The sequence below is a fragment of the Nyctereutes procyonoides genome, unplaced genomic scaffold, assembly GCF_905146905.1.
Source record: "Nyctereutes procyonoides isolate TBG_1078 unplaced genomic scaffold, NYPRO_anot_genome, whole genome shotgun sequence".
Lineage (NCBI taxonomy): Eukaryota > Metazoa > Chordata > Mammalia > Carnivora > Canidae > Nyctereutes > Nyctereutes procyonoides.
This window is the reverse complement of record NW_026575030.1, coordinates 4,327,522-4,347,783: the sequence shown is the minus strand read 5'-3', so window position 1 is coordinate 4,347,783 and position 20,262 is coordinate 4,327,522. Positions and strand designations below refer to the sequence as shown.

Below are 20,262 nucleotides of genomic sequence, written 5' to 3'. Positions count from 1 at the left end.
AAGGATCTACAAGCGAAGAAAACTACAGGCCAATATCCTTGATGACTATAGACTCAAATATTCTCAGGAAATACTAGTAATCCGAATTCAACAACACATTACTAAGATCATAAACCATAACCAAGTGTGATTTATTACTGAGATTCAAAAATCATTCAATATACACCAATAAATAAACATGACATAACACGTTAATAGAATGAGTGATAAAAATCATTTGAGCTCCTCAGTAGATGTAGAAAAAAATTTGACAATATTTAATATCCTATCATGATAAAAGCTCTCAACACATTGAATTTAGAAGGAACATACCCCATTCGCAAATGTCTTATCAGATAAAGGGCTAGTATCCAAAATCTATAAGGAGCTTACCAAATTAATACCCAAAGAACAAATAATCCAATGAGGAAATGGGCAGAAGACATGAACAGACATTTCACCAACAGACACATGAAAAAATGCTTAACATCATTTGGCATTAGGGAAATAAAAATTAAAACCACAATGAGATATCACCTCAAATCAGTCAGAAAAGCTAAAATTAATAAGTCAGTAAACGACAGATGTTGGTGAGGATGTGCAGAGAAAGGAACACTTTTACACTGTTGGTGGGAATGTAAGGTGGTGCAGCCATTCTGGAAAATAGTATGGAGGCTCCTCAAAAAGTTGAAAATAGCGCTATGTTACAACCCAGCAATTACACTACTCTACTAGGTATTTACCCCAAAGATACAAATGTAGCGATCCAAAGGGAACACCTGTACCCCAATTTTTATGGCAGCAATGTCCACAACAGACAAACTATGGAAAGAGTCCAGATGAATGGATAAAGATGTGTGTGTATATATATATATATATATATATATATATATATATATACACAATTCCATTCCGTATGGAATACGGCCATCAAAAAAAAAAAAAAAGAAATCTTGCCAGTTGCAATGATGTGGATGGAACTAGGGGGTATTCTGCTAAGTAAAATAAGGTAATTATAGAAAGACAATTATCATATGATTTCATTCATATGTAGAATTTAAGAAACAAAACAGATGACCATAGGAGAAGGATAAAAATAAAACAAGAAGCAAGCAGGGAATGAGACAAACCATAAGAGACTCTTAATCATAGGAAACAAACAAACTGAGGGTTGCTGGAGGGAAGGGAGGTGGGAGGGACAGAGTTACTGGGTGATGTATATTAAAGAAGGCATGGGATATAATGAGCACTGATGAATCACTGAACTCTACCTCTGAAACTAATAATACGCTATATGTGAATTAACTGAATTTAAATTCATAAAAAGGAGGAACATACCTCATAAATGACAAACCCACACATAGCAATGTACTTAACAGTAAAACATTGGAAGTTTTCCTCTAAAATCAGGGACAAGACAAGGGTAACCACTCTCATCTCTCCTATTCAACATAGTTCTAGAAGTTCTAACCAGAGCAACTGGACAGGAAAAAGAAATAAAAGACATCTAAATAGGAAAAAGAGAGCAAAATTGTCTCTGTTTGCATATAATATGATCTTATATAAAGATAACACTAAAGACTCCATCATAGGGGAGCCTGGGTGGCTCAGTTGGTTGAGCATCCCACTCTTGGTTTTAGCTCCAGCCATGATCCCAGGGTCATGAAATTGAGCCCTGCATAGGGCTCTGTGCTCAGTCGGAAGTCTGCTTGAGATTCTCTCTCCCTCTCTTCTTTTGTCACTCCCCTTGCTCTCTCTAAAATAAATGAATAAATCTTAAAAAAAAACTGTCATATATCTGTTAGAATAGATGAATTCATTAAATTTTCAAGATACAAAACCTTTATACAAATACCAGTTTCATGATTACCACTAACAACAAACTATCTGAAAAAGAGAGAGAAAAAAATACAATAGTCAAAAACTGTAAAATACTAAGGAATGTATTTAACCAAGGAAGTGAAAGATCTGTATCCTGAAACTATAAGGCATTTAAAACATAAAGAAGGGATGCCTGAGTGGCTCAGTGGATGAGCACTTGCCTTTGGCTCAGGTTGTGATCTCAGAGTCCTGGGATCGAGTCCCACATCAGGCTCATGAATAAATAAAAACCTTTAAAAAAAGGACATAAAGAAGACATAGATAAATGAAGAGCCATCCCACACCATGGATCAGAAGAATTAAAATGTATAAATTTTACATGCTACTCAAAGTGATCAACAGATTCAGTGCAATTCCTATTAAAATCCCAATAGCATTTTTCACAGAAAAAAATCCTAAATTCTGCATGGAATTGCAAAAGACCCTAAGTAGCCAAGAAATCTGGATAAAGAAGAACAAAGCAGGGAACACCACAATTTCTGATTTCAAGATATATTACAAAACTATACTAATAGAAACAGTACAGTAATTGGCATGAAAAGAGACACACGGTACAATAGAACAGAATCAAGACACCAGTAATATATCCACATACATATGGTAAACTAATATTTGACAAGAAAGTCAAGAACACTCAATGAGGAAATGATAGTCTTTTTCAATAAATGGTGTTGGGACACTGGATATCCCCATACAAAAGAAAAAAAAACTGGACTCCTCTCTTAAACCACTCAAAAAAATTAACTTGAAAAAGATTAAAGACGGATGCCGGGGTGGCTCAGTGCTTAAGTGTCTGCCTTCGGCTCAGGGTATGATCCCAGGGTCCTGGGATCGAGTCCCACATCGGGTTCCACACAAGGAGCCTGCTTCTCCCTCTGCTTGTGTCTCTGCCTCTCTCTATGTCTCTCATGAATAATCAAGTAAAATATTTTTTTAAAAAAAGAAATAGATTAAAGATTTAAATGTACAATTAGAGAAAACATAGAGAAAATCTCCTTGATAATGGTTTGGATATGGCACCAAAAGCACAGATGACAAAAGCAGAATTAAACAAATGGGACCATGCAAAACTAAGAAGCTTCTGTACAGCAAAAGAAACAATCAATAAAATTAAGAGACAGTCTTTGGAGTGAAAGAAAATATTTGTAAATCATGTATCAGATATGGAGTTAATATCTAAAACATATAAAGAACTCATATAATTCAACAGCAAAATGACTAATAATCCCATTAAAAAGAGGCAGAGGATCTGAATTGACATTTTCCAAAGAAGACACACAGATGGTCAAAAGGCACATAAAAAGATTCTCAATATCCCTAATCCCCAGGGAAATGCAAATCAAAACCACAAGGAGATGTCACCTCATATCTGTTAGAATGACATATAAAAAGAGATATGTTAAGTGTTGGTAAGGATGTAGAGAAAGAGAACTCTTGTTCATGTTGAAGGGAATGTAAATTTCACAGCTGCAATGAAAAAAAACACTATGGAGATTCCTCAAAAAATTAAAAACAGAACTACCATATGATCCTGCAAATAATAAAAGTGCCCGCCTCACAATACTGTTGTGAGGATTAAAATAATTATGAGTATAAAATAACAAAAAATTTATATATGTATACCTTTAAAAATAGACAAAGACTTAAAATTCAGAAGCATTTTCCATATTAGAAAATATAGATAAATGTGACTGACAAAACAATAATGCTAAAATTAAACTGAGAGATAGCTGAAAGTATCAGCATCTATAATAAGATTATCTTAAAAAGTAAAATTTTTATGAGCAAAATTGTTCAATTTCAAAAGGCAAAGGATATAGTTTTATTATAGTATATGAAATAAAAATCACCAATAAAATATGCAAAGATATTCAACTTTTCCAGTAACCTTAACATGCGAAACTTTAAAAAAGACACCTTTCTTTTATTTGTTTTTACTTACCAGAATGGTGAATTTACAAATTTATTAAAACAAATTTTGGCAAGTAAGAATGTACAAGAATAGTCAATTCTCATATTGTGATGGTGAAAATACAAATTAATATAGACAATATGGAAGGCAATTTGGTAGCACCTGCAAATTTTAAATTCTATATACCCTTCATCACTGAAATTATATTTCTACATATCCACCCTAGAAAATCATAGGACATATGTCCAAGAGCTAGAAGTGGCAATGTTCACTTTGTCAGCAAACTACATAGCAAAATAAATAAATAAGTAATAAAGAAAAATAACTTGAATGCCCACTAATGGAGTAGCTAAATAAGCTAAGCTAATGAACTAAATATTATATTGTTGAATGCTTTGTAGCTGTTGAAATGATTAGATTTATATGTATACTAATATTACAGATTCTCCAAGATTTACTACATAGTGAAAGAGACAAGGTGCTGAAATTCTTGCATAATAATTCAATTTATGCAAAAATTAAAACAAAGTAAGAGGAAAACAAAAACACAAATCATACTATGTAATTTCTGTGAGTAGGTATTTGAAAAGATTCACACTAATTGATAATAAGTAATACCTTTAAAAAAATTTTTTATTGATTTATTCATGAGAGACACACAGAGAGTAGCAGAGACACAGGCAGAGGGAGAAGCAGGCTCCATGCAGGGAGCCCGATGTGGGACTGGACCCCAGATCTCCAGGATCAGGCACTAGGCCGAAGGCGGCGCTAAACTGCTGAGCCACCCAGGCTGCCCTAAGTAATACCTCTTAAGAGGATAGCCTAGAGGTAGGGACCCGAAAGGATATGTCATAATTATAGTGTTTGACTTTTTTTTTTTTTGCCAAGAGAATGTATATATTAGAAGATAGTTAATTTCCAATTTGAGTATTAACTTCATGACAGGCACTTAAGTAGCCTTTGTTGAGTAAGTGAATAGAAGGTAAGGGAATGTTAGGTAGTGAAAGGAGAAAGAATAGAAGGAAGGAAGGATGTATGTGTGTAGTAAGTGGAGGCCAGGACAAAGGGTGTGGACCTCCTGCAATAGATGGCACACCAAAGGTTTCTCTACACAGGGGAACTATATTATCAACATTGTGCTGTGGGGCACCTACTGTGTGCACGATAGGGAAGCATGGGGAGAAAATGAAAGTGGACAGCAATTCATTCCTGAAAATATAAGGACGAGTGATGACAGAGATCTAAACAAGTTCAAGTGCTTATGAAGAGTAGCAAGTAGAGAGGGAGCAACTGATCCCAAGAAAGGAGATACCTAATGGTGCAGGGCTCTGAGGAGTCTGGGGAAATGAGATTCAGAAAGGAGTGAAGGTATCATCCTTACGTAAAAAGAGAGGACATGTCTTCCCTCATCGCAGGTGGAAAGAATAACAGGAAGGAGATGGAGATGCAAGGCAATGATGACAATGTAAGGTCAGGAACACAGAGCAGTAGGTGTACGGCCATGTGACTTTCCCCAACAGTGCTTTGCAGGGTAGATGCAGGCAGGAGATAACAAAATCCTAGACTGATCTTGCAGATTTGGCAGATGGGTACAAATGTAGTCATAGTTGAGAGAATCCTATCTAGGACAGGAATAAAACAAAGAGCCCCAAAGTCCAAAATGAATAAGGGAGCGCAGTAGAGAGGGGCAACAGGTGGGGTGAAAGAAGTGTTTTTCTCTCATGCATTTTTTAAGCAGACATTTAATGGGAATTTTCTACAATCTGGGCATTCTTCTAAGGCTGAGGATGCAGTGACAAAAGAGACAGAGAAAAGATTTCTATTCTTATTGACCTTATGTTCTGATGGAAGGCAGAGAGATAAATATGTAAACTAAATATGTAAGTGAGAGAAAAACATACGTTTTCATAAGACTAAAACTATGCAGGAAAACAAAAACTACTGGAAAGAGAGTAGTTGATGAGTACTTTAACAGAATCCTCTGAGAAGGATGCATCTGAGCTAAAATCTAAATAATGCAGAAGAGGCAGCAAAGCAAAGATCTGAGAGAAATGTTTCAGGCAGGAGGAAAAAAAAAGTACAAAAGCCTGAGGCAGGACTAAGCTTGGCCCCTTCAAAGGAAGAAGAGAGAAAGATCCCTGTTACCAGAGTACAGTGATTAAAGGGGAGTGATAGGAAATAGGATCTAAGAGGTCGGTAGGGAACAGATTGTATAGAGCTTTTGAAGAGTGCAGATATTATCCTATTTGCAACAGGTAGCCCATGGAGGGTTATAAAAAGGTTGTGATAGGATCTGATGTAGTATCTAACGAAAGCAGAGGAGCAAAAATCAAGCTGGGAGACAAGTCGGAGACTACTGCAGAAGTTGAGGTGAGGTAAAATGGTGGCCAGAATGGCTATGATCGTGGCCAAGGGGGCAAGACATAACTGGATGCAGGACAAGTTTTGGAAACAGAAGCTGTAGGACTTATGCAACTGATATGAAAAAGCAAAACAAATAACAGAGACAAATACATAATTCAGTAGAGAGATGAGAGGATAAGAAGTAGAATGTCTAAATGTAAAATTTTAGAATTATGTATCTGTTACACCAGAAAGAAGATTTGAATGTGGAGTCATTGATGAGGGTGATTTGTCTGAAATAAAGCGGAGATCATTGTTTCAGAGGTCAGACTGAGTGGGTGGGTTCAGTGATAAGGTATCAAACAGGGTGGTGGCAGGGCTTGGTGTGAATGAGGGTAATCATCTGGAAGCTAAAATATTTAATGAATTGAGGGGAGAGATGCCTGGGAGTTTGGTAGGTGGCAGTATAGAGAGGAGAGGTAAGGAGTTGTAAGCAGATGATAAAAGTCCCAGATGAACAGAATTTTTTAATATAAAGTTGACGGATGAATTACGTGTAGGAATGGGGAGTGTTTTATTCAAATCCTTACACAAGATACATAGGGTTAGGAAATCAGGAATCTCTCAGTGTGAGAAAGCACAGAGAAAGTGTGTCAGGCCAGAGAGAAATCACATTGCCAGTAAAGTGACTGAGAATACAACATTGGTCTCTTAGAGGCAAATAGTAACCAAATTTAGAATGAGAAAAACAGGATGTGAGTTTGGTGGAGAATGTTAGAATGCGTGGGTATGTGAACACACAAATTAATGAATGGTCCTAGAGATTTATAATCTTGCAGAGGGATGTTAAGAACGGTCAGTTTATTTGGTTACGATTTTTCCAAGAGAATATTTTTATTTAAATCTGATTAATTAACATATAATGTATTATTTGTTTCAGTGGTAGAGGTCAGTGATTCATCAGTCTTAATACCTAGTACTCATTACATCACATACCTTCCTTAATATTCATCATCCATTTACCCTGTCCCCCCCACCCCCCTACCCTCTACTGATTGGAAGTTATTTTTTTTTTAAGATTTTATTTATTTATTCATGAGAGACACAGAGACAGAGAGAGGCAGAGACACAGGCAAAGGGAGAAGCAGGCTCCATGCAGGGAGGCTGATGTGGGACTTGATCCCGGGTCTCCAGGATCACGCCCTGGGCTGAAGGCGGCGCCAAACTGCTGAGCCACCTGGGCTGCCCTGGAAGTCAGTTCTTAAGCAGATGATAGACTTATTCAAGAATGAAAAATATTGTGAAAGTTATCAAAGAGATTGGTTTCCCTGTAACTATCCAAAATAAAAGGGGGGGGGGCATCCATACAGAACCTGAAGCTTAACTTGGGAGCAAAAGAGCAAGTTAAGATTGGGTGGGGAGGTTGCCTTCAAGAGATGAATTCTGAGGCATAGTGAACAACATGGTACAGTCACAGTTGGCAGAAGAGGGACGTTTGCAATATAAATAGAGAAATAGAATGTAAGGACAGGGAGAAAGAGACTCTTGGAGGACAAATTTATTATTATGGAGAGGGGAGAATGAATCTAAAGCATGGAAGACCAATTTCACTCTAAGGAAGAGAGAAGTTGGTAGAGGAACATAGGAAAAGTGAGTTGTGATGGACAAAGAGGTGGTGGGGAAAATAATAGGTTCAAAATCAGATACTAAGCATAACCTGCTATCACACTGAAGACTTAATACTTTAATGTCATTAGCTGTTCTATTTACAGAAGGGTCATGAACACCTAGTGAAAGTTTCAAATGGCCAATACCCTGAGAAACTTCTAGTTTTGCTCCAGAGAAAAATGGATGAATGCTTGGTTTGATGACAGATGCATGCTGACTCCCTTATTCTGCTCAGCTGGAAAGAATGAGTAATGTGGCACGCATATTTAACAAAAGATAAAAAGAGAAGAAATCTGAGACTACATTACACTGAAATTCTGATACTCCAGTCCATGCAAGTGATCTGGGGTGGGGCCCCGACCCCAGTAATTTTTTAATCTTTATGGTTTTTAAAATTCTAATGTACAGCCAGGGTTGGGAACCACTGATATAAACTGAGAGAAATATTTCCAGTCCTTTCTTACATAATCATAATAGTACTATTAGGAAAAAAGATAGGACTGAGAAAGAAAATTACAAATATCTCCTACTTATGAGTATCTAAACAAAAATTCTAAATAAGATACCAAATCAATTTTACTAGTCTATTAAATTATCAGTGAAATGTAACACAGTTACATTCTGAATTTGATTAGAAATATGGTTACTGCTCTCTAAAAATAGTGGGAGTGGGTCATCTGGGTGGCTCAGTGGTTGAGTGTCTGCCTTCAGCTCAGGTCCTGATCCCAGGGTCCTGGGATTGAGTCCCACACTGAGCTCCTCACAGGGAGCCTGCTTCTCCCTCTGCCTGTGTCTCTGCCTCTCTGTGTGTGTGTCTCATGAATAAATAAATAAAATCTTTAAAAATAAATAAATAATAAAAATAGTAGGGGGAAAAGCACATGGGAAGTTGTAATAAATGTGTAATAATTTTTTTAAAATACTGTAAGAAACAAGGAGCTGATGGAGCATGTACCTTGATAAACACGTGTAACACATCTCACCAGCCCATACAAATCCTGTTAACTGGTGAAATTCTAAAAGCCTTGCCAACAAAGTCAGGTTTAAGGTAAAAAATACTTTCTTTTCTTGTCATTTTTTGGAATTGCTTGCCAATGACATTAGACTAAAAACAGAGGGTCAGTACTCAATATGTAATATATGGAAAACCGTAGAAAAAATAGAAAACCCAGGAGAAACTACCAAAAAAAGGCATTAGAAATGGTGAAGAATTTCAAAATAGTGCCAAAGCTAAAAGCAAATATACAAAATCCCCTACCTTTATTGTGCACAAATAACAGTTTAGAAAATGCAATTTAAAAAAATATCCCACATGGATAGTCAAACTATGGAAGGAGCCAGGATTTCCATCAACACATGAATGGAGAAAGAAGAAGATGTGGTATGTGTGTGTGTGTATATATATATATATATACACACACACACATACATATATATATATATATATACAGTGGATATTACTCAGCCATCAGAAAGGATGAATACTTACCATTTACATTGACATGGATAGAACTAGAGGGTATTATGCTGAGTGAAATAAGTCCATCAAAGAAAGACAATTATCATATGGTTTTTATGTAGGAATGAGTTAGAGGCAGGTGGGGCTAGGCAGGGAAAGATAAGGGAAAGGCCCAAAGTTGGCTCCCGTAGATCCGTGGATTCCCCTAAACCTGAAGGAAACCAAAAGGCCAAGATTCAGGCTCCTACCCATCCCAAGGAAACAGAGATAAGACAGCAAAAACAGGAAAAAAATAAATAAACCTGGCTCCTTAGCTCCAAAATGTTAGGGAGTACCTTCCTTTAATGGCTACCAAGTAATCACAGAAATTCACCAGACCACAAAGAAATAAGTCATTGAGGGTATTATCAATAGTCCCTGCTCAAACCAAGACTGCACCAGAATCTCAAGGCCGTGGGGTCCCTCGCTAGGTTCTCAATAAAAGGACAGCCAAAAAGCCCTCAGTTGCAACCCTGTTGGGACCTCTCTCACTTCTGAGAGTTTTCTCTGTATCTTTAATAAACTTCTATCACTTTACTCACTCTCCTTTATCCATGAGATTCATTCTTCAACTCCATTAGACAAGAAACTAGCTCTCCTGTATTAGTTTCACTCATATGTGGAATATAAGAAACATTGCAGAGGATCATAGGGGAAAGGAGGGAAAACAGAATGGAAAGAAAGAGAGAGGGAACAAACCCTGAGAGACTCTTATCTACAGGAAACAAGCTGAGGATTGCTGGAGGGGAGGTGGGGGGTATGGGGTAACTGGGTGATGGTCATTTAGGAGGGAACCTGATGTAATGAGCACTGGGTGTTATATGCAAATGATGAATTATTGAGCTCTATATCTGAAACTAATGATGTACTTACTATATGTTGGCCAATTGAATTTAAATTTTAAAAAATCCCATTCCCAATAACAAGAGCAAAAAAAAAAAATCTTGAAAATACTTTTGCAAAAATACCTGCAAAAGCAAGAAGAAAAGCTTAAATAAATAGAGAAATACAGAAATTCATGTTATATCACATTAGGCATAAGCTCAATGAAAATTCCAATGTGTGTGCATCTGTGTCTTTCAATTTGCAATGTGTCAAAATATTTAAAAATTTATCTAGAAAAAGAAAATGTCAGGTCTAGCCAGGTAAATTACACACACATACACACACACACACAAAGTGATGAAAAGGAATTTGTCCTAGATAATATTAAAATATATAATAAAACAAACAAAATTACAATAGGATATTGTAGTTGCTAGACTAGAATAACCACTGGAAAATAATTTTTGGAAGTCTATACCCAAGATACATTGACAATCCAAATATAGGAAAGGAAGTATTTCAACTGATTTCTTGGGTCTTCAGAATGATTTGATATTTATCTAGTTGTTATTTGAGGGAGGAGGCAAGTTTCTGGTCACCCTACTCCTCTGCTGTCTTACCTCTCTCCCTTGGAAAACAAGTAATTCAAATGGACAAGGAAAAGTGGATAATTCAATAAGTGTCCTTGGGATAACTTATAGTCATTAGGTAATAAGGAACCAACCGATGCTTAATCATTTCATGAAAATAAATTCCCTAGAGATCTAAGATTTAAGTATAAAAATATGTATAAACTATTGGAAAATGGAAGGATTGATAGGGATGTGTGTGTGACATAAATCTTTAAAAAAAATACTGTCAGACTTCATGACATAAAATTTTAAAATGTTGACATAGTAAAAAGTACCACAGAGAAAGTTAAGGAAAAACAAAAATGTAAACATTATTTGGAACATACTGACAGACAAATATATTTTTTAAAAAGATGCCTTACAATCCAACAGAAAGATAAGCCAAAAATATGAAGAGAAAGTGGGCAGAAAAAATTAAAAAGAAATAAATACACATGGAGGTGATCAGCCTTAGTAATAACCAATTAATACCAATTTAAAGGGTTCTTTCAACTCCTGAAAATATTCCAGAGATGATTTATGTTTTTTAATATATGGAGAAAAAATGCCATTTTCGAGAAAATATAAATTAGCACAACCTCCTCGGAGAACAATTTAGTCATATTTAGCCAAATTTGAAGCACTTCCAACTCTAAGGCTTCATCATATATTAATAACTACCCATGTATGAAAATAACATGTAAAAACATATATACATGCATATACAAATGCTTATTGCTGCATTGTTCATGAAAGCCAAATTTAGTCTTCTTTGAATCATCCATACCATGGAACATCATATAAAAATAAAAGATAAAAAAGTTCTCTCTGCATTCAGTGGAAAGATAGCCATGGCATATTTGTTAGTTTGAAACACATTCTGCAGAACAGGATGCACAGCATGATCTGATTTATGTTCTAATTAATATTTACATGTGTTTTCTAGATATACAGCTATTTTAAAATTCAGTACGGATAGGAATTTTTTCATCAAAAAAAGACATATATTACTTTTTAAAATGAGTTAGCTAGCTACATAGTGTTTCTTAACTTAGTCCCCAAAATATAGTCTAAATTGACTACCATTATCAAAAGATTACAATATACTAATACACATCACATATTTAGACGTATATTGCCCAGTGCAGAAGGAAGCTCCAGGGGCTTCAATACCTTAAGCCAGACTGTGAGAACATCACAGTCTGATTGTGTAAGTCTCTGATTATATTACTGAACTGGATGGTTGGGCAGGATGTGTATGGACATAGTGGAAAAAATTCTTTTTTTTTTTTAATTTTTTTTTTATTTATTTATGATAGTCACAGAGAGAGAGAGAGAGAGAGAGAGGCAGAGACACAGGCAGAGAGAGAAGCAGGCTCCATGCACCGGGAGCCCGACGTGGGATTCGATCCCGGGTCTCCAGGATCGCGCCCTGGGCCAAAGGCAGGCGCCAAACCGCTGCGCCACCCAGGGATCCCAGTGGAAAAAATTCTTGAATAAAATTCTGAAGCTTCTATATTCTTGTTTCTTTCTTCCTAAACTCCTTTATTTCTCTTCCCTTTTGTCTCTCTTCCAACATTTATTGCACATCTACTATAAAAGTCAAGCCATGTCAAATAAGTGACATGTTTGTGACGTATAACAAAATATATTCCCTATGATTCAATCTCATAAATTGTAAGTAGTCTCCATTATATTCCTATATGGTGAACATTATTACCTCCATTTCTCTCTCTCTCTCTCTCTCTCTCTCTCTCTCTCATACACACCATTGAGCAAGTTACTTCAAAGAGTTTTTTTTTATTTCATTAGAATACTGAGTTTATTTCACATATATATTTTTTTGTCTCCCTACCATTTCCGTTTATCTGACCACCATTGCTCTTATGACATTCCACATATATTTAAAACCAGTTAAAGGTAAAATTCCATTCTTAAAAATTAAACAGACATTTTGGACAACACATTTTTAGCAATGGGACCTGGACAATATTTATCAGACATAGTAGGGAAAGTTCACACTCTGTATTATAAAAAGGACAGCCATATATTATCCATTACAGAAATGAAATAAGATGGAAAATTTTAGCAAACTATTTAAAATATTGCCTTTAAGAGACTTCCTTCACTGCCAGCGATCTTGGATAGCCTCCTGGGTCAGTCATCCAGAAGCGGCTCTTCACATAATTGATGAATTTGGCTTCCAAGTTAGGAAGAGAGCCACCTTTTTTCTATATTTACTTGCATTTTCGCTTTAATGTCTTCAACAGAACTAGGTTCTTTTGGTGTCTTAGGAGATTTTTTCTGTTTTTTTTTGTTTTTTTTTTTTTTTTTTTTTTTTTTTTTGAGGGATTCCTTACCTTTTGATCTTACTGTTAATGGTTTTGAGTCTTTTGCATTCTGGTTTGACTTTTGTCTATTTTTGGCTGGAGTATTACACTTACATTTACTTACTGAAGCTTTTCTTTTGCTTCCTCATCATCAAAATCACCATCATCATTATTATCTTCTTCTTCTCCTTCTCTTCCTCCTCTTCCTTCTTCTTTTTTTTTAAGATTTATTTATTTATTTATTTGTTTATTTATTTATTTATTTGAGAGGGAGAGAGAGAGAGAGAGAGAGAGAGAGAGAAAGGCAGAGACATAGGCAGAGGGAGAAGCAGGCTCCATTCAGGGAGCCGGATGTGGGACTCAATCCCGGGTCTCCAGGATCAGGCCCTCCAGGATCAGGCTGAAGAGGCGCTAAACCGCTGAGCCACCTAGGCTGCCCCTACTACTACTACTACTACTACTACTACTACTACTTCTTTCTTCTTTTTTCTTTCTTCTTCTTTCTTCTTCTTTCTTTTTCTTCTTCTTCATCATCACCATCATCATCATCATCATCATCTTTATCAGCTGCAAGTTTTATTTTTTTCCCCGTGGAAACTTGCTACCACTTCCAGGAGCAGATCACTTTCCATATATACTTAGGGATTTCACATTACTTTGTATCTTCGCCTACAGTCACTAAGCACTGTCCACTAATATGCACAGACCCCAAACCATACATAAGAACACAGGGTATTACTTCAAAGCCTGAGGGAAACCACAAGCTGTACAGACATTTTCAAAGTTGCCAGTGGTATGTAACTAGGATTGCCTTCATAATTCAGTGCCTCTGCGTCAAAAATATGCAATTCAGCCTTTGTACAAACTCCTAATCTAATTGTTTTTAAAGAAAATGGGTGTTAAAAAAAATGGGTGTTCATTTTTATCATTATCCACTTAATCTTTGTTGGCTTTTAGTTCAAAACAGTTCTTTGGGCTGGAAGTCCAAGATTGAGGTGCCACATGGTTGAGTGAGGACCCTACTCCAGGTTGCAGACTTTTCCTTGTATCCTCACATGGTGGAAGAGACTTCCACCTCAAAGAGTCTAAATTTCTTGCACAAGAATATACAACTAGTCAGCGCTAGAGTCCACATTAGAATGGGAAGCCTATATGACACCAAATTCCAAATATTTTATCTTATTTAATGCTGTGTGTTTATTTCATGAGTAGTTTGTATTTCTTTGTATTATTGTAGATCATCACTATTTTTAAAACCAATCACTCATTCTTTGTTCATTTACCATTTATTGAAAGCTTTCTGGTGGTATGCCAGTAAATGTTTAATAATCTGCTCTCTGAGGAAAAGCCTTCTTCTTGACTAATTCTATGTTATAAATATTCCCACCATGCCTGATGTCAAGCTACCAAGACAACACCAGTCTGTACAATTCCTGAAAATCTAACAATCAGATCTCTCACACCAGTATGAGACTCAGCACACATGATCACTTCCCATATGCCAATATATTCCATATACCACTTTGTTTGGCATTACAAGAAAAATAATAATAAAGTGATTTCTGCCTGTGGATAATACAGGATCTAGTAAAGAAAACTATAATCAACAACACAAATGTTAACTTTTGGAATAATAGAACATTTTAATATCTATTATCTTCTTGACTTTCTCATCTTTTAGATGACTATGTATAATAATACTGTTTCCAGTTGAAAGTTATTTTAATTCCTCTCAAAATCATAATATAGCTAATTAAAATTTGCCCTAGAGTTTAGCCAGAAAAAAACTGTAAATCAAATCTACTTCAAAGCCTTTTATTCATTTCATTCCAGTGAACAAAAATTCCTTAATGTTATTTCACCTTGGATATCCTCCTTAGTGTGACTTTTACTAGCTCTATAATGAATTAGAACAGAAGTAAATAGTAGTAACTACCCATGTTACATGTGATAATTACTATAATCACACCATCATCATTCTCTGTATTGATGTATTTTTCCTACAACACATCAAGAAAATTATTTACTTCTAAGATGATGAATGACTTACAACAACAATTCCGACGGGTATTATGATGACAGGTAATAGGGTAAACACAATTTTTTCCTTGAAATAGAAACACCACGTGTTCTGTATATTGGCATACATAGATTTTGTGCTTAGAGACACTCTAAATTTTGCAGACATTGAATGAAAGCTCTGATTAGGTAAGCCTAATGACATTGACAAAAGGAGATGCTTTAAACATGGTTTCTCCCTGAAACACACTATGTTCTTCATAATTTTAAAAAAATGGTCCTTTTTATGTGAGAAAGCCAGTTTCATGAGCCAAAAACATCGATGGCTTAAAGAAAGCCTCATGACAAATTACTATTTTTAAATATGTTATTTTTTAAGATTTGATTGATTGAGAGGGACAGAGACAGAATGTGTGTGAGGGGGGAGAGAAGCAGAGGAAGAGAGAAAGAATCTTCAGTAGACCCCCACTGAGTGCAGAGAACGACATGGGGCTCGATCCCCAGACCCTGAGATCATGACCTGAGCCAAAAACAAGAGTCAGTCCCTCAACTGACTGAACCACCCAGGTGCCACTAGATATGTCATTTTAAGTACTTGAACCAAATTGTTCTCTTGTGTGGGTAGTAAGCTGAAGAATGAAAGGATTTTTATAAAATCTTTCATGTGAAAATTGTTATTCATTATTATAGTGCCAACAGCTCAACACTGAATCTGACACTGTAATATGAGACAAAGTTTCTACAGAAAGATGTAACTTATGTATTTATATAAAATCATCTTCCCATCCACAATACCAAAGCCCTCTTCAGGAGTAACATATTTATTATCAGGCTGTTAGAAATACATATGCACACCAATTTCTATAGGCTGAACAACTGGTCATAAACATATGTGTATTGCTGGTTTTGAGAAATTACACAAATTCTGCTTCCCTCTATGTTTATTTAAAAGCATTACGGCAATCAGAATAGATTTTGATGCCATTTTTGTCTCAAGTATAGTTATTAGAAATCCAACTGTCATACTGGAGTCCACAAAATTTTCAGTATTATAAATCAACCTGAATTTTTAAATGGTAATCATTTAGGTGAGTAGTAGGACAGTTATGACCAGAAAATGGATGCAATCTTGATGACTTTCAACAAACATGTCTTGAGCTATTTACTCTGTTTTAAATCACACTAAGTGGATGTTTAAATACAAGGAATAAGACTTAGCTTTGTCCTAGACAGAGCCTTATACAATATAGAAAAATAAGCAAGTATTTAAAAGAAAACATGATGATGATTCAGGAAATGTAGCTACAAGCTGGAATAAAAACACAGAGGAGAGAGTAAGGTAACGAAAAGGCATGACTTCTGAAACTTGAAACATAATAGGATTTCTATCAGAGAAGAGAGGAATGGTCATTCAATACAAAAACAAAAGGTCAGCAAATATTTTTCCTACTATTAAAGGCTCTGGATTTCAGCTTTGGGGCATGGATTTATAATTGGGCATTACTCTGATGGGTCAAATTTTTTCAATCTTCCTCTTATGTCATTTCATATGGGTTGAATTTTTTGGATAATTTACTCAGTAGCATTAAAACTAGAAGCTTCTCTTCTAGTGACCTCTTATTTACTTTCACACATGTGGGAAAAAGGTATCCTCCATAGGAAAATACATTAGGTCTGTCCATACCAACAATAGGTGGTAGGAATTATGAGCAAGCATCACATTTTGTTGAATATGGGTTTAATTTTGAAGTATTTAACTCATGTTGTTATTCTTATGCTATCTAACAACTATAAAAGCATTAAGGATATTTCAAGAACATATATGATGAGCATAATTATTATGGAAATGAAAGTTGAGATAATTAAATTGGAAAGTAGTCAAATTGACAAATATTTTACATGTGAATCCGATAAATCATCTATGAGTGGCAGTAATTCAGATGGTCTGACAGTGGTGACACATACACAGGCTAACTATGTGTCTTGGTTTGGACAGGTCCAATTTACATGTGTTGCCTTAATGTCTGATTTGACATTTGTTCCAGAATTTTTAAACAGTGCTATTTATTAAATAGTTTGAATTCAAATGAGCTGGTTTAGGATTGGGAGTTCTCCATTTTGTACTGTGAGTTTCTGCTGTGTTCTCTCTTGGTGCATGAGAGATTTAGGTTCACGGAATAGAGTTCTTGCTTCAACTGGTGGTTAATTTTACAGACAAACATCAATTTGTACTTCTTTTCCCAAAGCTTTTCAAATGCAATATAACTTAAGCTTAATGCTTTAAATAAGGCATAGTTACTAGGTTCTTGCTGATAAAATGAAGCACACTGGGAGATGCTTCAAATCTCTTGTGGAGTGCGGAGAAGAATTTGATGCTGTCCTCTGAGGACTCACTTGGTGCACCATCTACTTTCCTCATGGCCATAGACAGTTCTATGGTCTCGAGAAGTTCAAGCCACTAAGATGTTAGTCAGGAAGGCCATGGGCAAATACTGGACATGCACATGTAAAATTTGAGTGGAGAATAGAAGCCAAGAAGCCCTGCCTTAGCAAGTGAGAGAGTATTCTGATGTCTCTTTCCACAACGGTTGTTTCCTTGTTTTGTGGAATAAAATTATAACTTACTTTGTTAGTGTTACATTAGCAACTTTCTTGAGAAGCAGAAATCTTATCTTTAAATCTTCATTAAATGTGTACCTTTTTTCACTTATTGCCCCTAAAATGGTTTATTGCAAAGTAAAAAATAAAAATCAGATTTCTGCTTCTCAAGAAAGTTGATAATGTAACACTAACAAAATGTCATTATTCACTTCAATCACAGGAATTGTAGCAACATCACTGATCATATTAAAACTGGAGGACTCAAGTCTTTTTCAAAAGCACTTCCATGGCCTCCAAATGTTATAATTTAAGACGACTATACTAGAAAAATAAGGATTTAATACATGTAGCAACAAAAGACATATTTATATAACATTCTATGCAACATGACTTTTTATTTAGATCAAATTACTATTCTTCTAAATTAGCCTTGCTCACTTTTAATTACAACTTTTCATGCGCAAGAATAAAATATAAAATGATAGCTATTAATTTATTGACCTGAATAACAGAAGAACTCTGAATAATTAAATGAGTCTAATTTTATATCAGTATTGCTAGACTCATCACACAGAAAATTAATTCCTATAATGGTTCCATTTTTCTTCTTTCAATTCATAGAATTAAAGTAGGGCTTTAGGGAATCCCTGAGTGGCTCAGTGATTTAGTGCCTGCCTTTGGCCCAGGGTGTGATCCTGGAGTCCCAGAATCGAGTCCCACATCAGGCTCCTTGCATGGAGCCTGCTTCTCCCTCTGCCTGTTAGTCTCTCTCTCTCTCTCTCTCTCTCTCTCTCTCTCTCTCTCTCTCTCTTTCTGTGTCTCTCATGAATAAATAATTTAAAAAAATAATAAAATCTTTTTCCAAAAATAAAATAAAGTAGAGCTTTAGGGGCACCTGGGCAGCTCAGTGATTGAGTGTCAGCCTTCAGCTTAGGTTGTGATCTGTGGGTCCTGGGATCGAGTCCCTCATTGGGCTCCCCACAGGGAGCCTGCTTCTCCCTCTGCCTATGTCTCTGCCTCTCTGTGTGTCTCTCATGAATAAATAGAATCTTTTAAAAAATAGAGCTTTAAAAAGTTTGTTATGTTTGTAGTAGGATTTTCTAGAGAAATAGAACCAAAAAGAATACATACACAGAGAGATCTATCTTAAAAAACTGATTCACAACTAGGAGTGAGTTTAGCATATGTAAAAAAAAAGTACATTCTTAATTAAATATATTATGGTCTACAAAGATAGTCAATAGAAGATATTAATAATTTCAAATGTATTAGCCACAAAATGCAACTTTGAAAATTATATATTTTTGAAGATTTCATATTTTTATGAAACGTAATTTATTTAAGATTTTATTTATTTATTTGAGAGAGCAAGAAAGATCACAGAAACAGGGGAAGAAGAAGCAGACTTGCCCCTGAACAGAGGGCCAGATGTGGGGCTCAATCCCAGAACCCTGAGATCATGACCTGAGCTGAAGGCACATGCTTAACTGACTGAGCCACCCAGGTGCCCTTGAAAAAATAAGTTAAATAAGACCATAGTGCGAATGAATATACATTCTTCAGAAACATACTAGCAATATGGTATGAAACAGATATAAATAAGAATTTGATTAAAGTTTGAAAATGGGAGCTCTGAGGAGCTCAGTCAGTTAAGCATCTGCATTTTATTTTTAGAAAGAATTTTATTTATGAAAATAGTTTTTGAATATAATTATCAGATAGATCTACAAAATCAATAAATCCATTGTATTAGTCAATAAATATTCTAAAAATTATGGAATTTAATTGTTTTAATAACCTTTTTACTTTTACAAATGACTCTATTTGGTTGATGAATGATATGGCTACATACTATGTGAAGAATTCTCCCTCCAACCTAAAAATCATTAGTGTCAGACCATGCCAAATGACAAAATAAGTTTTAAAAGAAGAAAAATGTCCAAGTTTTTCCTCCAGGACTGTTAGTTATGTCCAATGTCTTATTAGCATGCTGATAATTCAGGAAAAGTTTAGAAATCAATTTCAGAATAATAAGCACAAGGACTGAATTGTTGCTTGAACTTTTGCTAATCATAAATATATTTTTATTGGTATTCTAAGTAATAGTTCCTAATTTCTATGAAAAGATGTTATCTGTCAGGTACTTCAAGTGTTTTACCTACCTTTACTCTAGCAGCCCAATAAAGTATATGCTACCTTAAAAAAAAAAAAAAGATTTATTTGAGAGAGAGAGCCAGTGGGGGGGGGGAGGGGCAGAGGGAGAGGAGAGGATCTCAAGCAGACTTCCTGCTGAGCAGGGAGCCCTAACCAGGGCTTGATCTTTTGACCCCAAGATTATATCCTGAGCTGAAATCAAGAATCTGATGCTTAACTGACTGTGCCACCCAGGATCCAAGTAAATACTACTTTTATCCACTATTAGAAATAAAGAAAATAAGAGGCTGGCAGCAATCCCATGGTCACAAGCCTGGGAAGTTGTGATGCAGCCCAGATGTGCATTCTCTCTAATGGTCCTTCAAAATAATGCAACAGAGTGATGAGCACTGAATGCATAGAGTCTTTTGCCAAAGATAAACTTATCAATGTTATAAGGAT

At 35.6% G+C, this 20,262-nt stretch overlaps 1 pseudogene; it reads right to left on the bottom strand.

Annotated features, from left to right (window-relative positions):
- Positions 1–20,262, bottom strand: part of LOC129503999 (nucleophosmin-like) — a 191,539-nt pseudogene that overhangs the window by 147,613 nt on the left and 23,664 nt on the right.